Source organism: Herpailurus yagouaroundi, unplaced genomic scaffold (genome assembly GCF_014898765.1).
Source record: "Herpailurus yagouaroundi ecotype Mexico unplaced genomic scaffold, PumYag 29, whole genome shotgun sequence".
In the NCBI taxonomy this organism is placed as follows: Eukaryota; Metazoa; Chordata; class Mammalia; order Carnivora; family Felidae; genus Herpailurus; species Herpailurus yagouaroundi.
Genome location: NW_024412377.1, coordinates 121,993,234 through 121,994,996, shown reverse-complemented (window position 1 = coordinate 121,994,996; position 1,763 = coordinate 121,993,234).

Below are 1,763 nucleotides of genomic sequence, written 5' to 3'. Positions count from 1 at the left end.
ATGCTCTCTCCATTATTATGGCCCCTAATGGATTATGTAACTTCTAACTATTATTTATTTGGGATCTCTGATCTTGCTAAATGTAATTTCTTCCTTTAAAAATACTGACAGCATGTTTGTGGTGCATGCTGTTGTACGGAATAATACATTCCTGATGAAAACATCACTTTTCAGCTAAAGAAGTCTTGAGGTTGAGACCAAAGGGGCTGACACAGGTATTCAGTGTTGATTGTGGTTCGTCTGTGGATTGACTTTATTTAAAACCTTTTTGACGTGGTCTTAGGAGATCTCAGCATTTGCCAATGGCGAAGTGAGGCTGTCTGGGAGGGGATGGGTGAGATGAGAGCTATGTATGAGTTAGTGGAACACTATTTGCTGGTAACAGATAAACGTCAACATTTCAGCAGCTTACTATCCAATCCACTTCTCACCTGCTGTTCCTGGTCAGTGGGTGGTTCTCCTCTAAGCAGTGCTTCGAGCTTCCAGGTGTCTTCCATGTTGTGGCTCCCCCGTCCCCATCACGTAGCAACCAAGATCACACAGAAAGGAAAAGAACATGGCATATTACACATGGGAGGTTGTAATGGACCAGGCCTGAACTGGCACCCTTCGCTTCCCCCCATATCCCGCTGGCCAGAATGCAGTCTCTTGGCCCCATCTGGGAGGTTGAGAAATGTAGTGTAGCTATGGGCCCAGGAAGAAATGGAAGCTGTTTTAAGTACGGAACAATGAACTTTCTCTGTGACCGTCTACAATTTAATTTTCCTGGCACTTGAGAAGAAAAAAAAAATGCTGAGGGGCCCCTGGGTGGGTGGCTCAGTCCATTTAAGCATCTGACTTTTGATTTTGGTTCAGGTTGTGACATTGAATCCCACATCGGGCTGTGCATTGATGGTGTGGAGCCTGCTTGGGATTCCCTTCCATTCCCTCTCTCTCTGCCCCTTCCCCACTCATGCTGTGTCTCTTTCTTTCTCTCTCTCAAAATAAGTAAATACATTAAAAAAAATAAAAGCTGGAGATGGAAAATATTTGAATGTCTGTGTATTCATATGTGGTTTAAATAATGACACCCCAAAAATGATTTGTTACTTTTACTGTCTTTTCTCTTTTTTATTTGATTCTTTTCTCTTTCTTCTCTTTTCTTTCTTTTTTTCTTTTTTATGTTGAGAGTTAGGAATTTCCATTAATTTTTATTTTTCTTTTATACACTTGAATATAGCCAGCTCACCTTTCATATATACGTCAGTGTAAAAATGTCAGTGGACAATTAATAATTTAGAAAACGACTTATCTCCATTTGGGGAGGGGGGAATTAGAGGGGTGCAGTTTGCTTTGGAGAGCGCAAGATAATTTGGTTTAAAGCCACCTTGTGCTCAACACATGGAAGGAAAGGATGAAGCTGGTTTCTCTCAAACCCTCAAACTCTCTCCGCATCCGTAATAACAAATGGGGGAGGGAGGCAATAATGGGGCCTGTTTTTGAGATCTGTTCATTTTCTCCATGATTATACTGCACTATGAGATGTGAAAGACATTAGGGACTCTGAGCACAGTCCCCCTAAATGCCCCATTGCCCACAGGGAACCAGCCAGAGGCTGGGGTTGGCTTCAGATGGCTGGACAGGTGGCCTTGTAATTAAAACCTTTCCCTTCTAATGGCAAGCCTTGTTTTGCCAGGAAACTGAGGTGAAGAAAATGTTCTAGTTGTATGCCTATACCAGCTGCTTTGAAAGCTTCCTTACAGCTGTCCCCAAACCATAGCAGA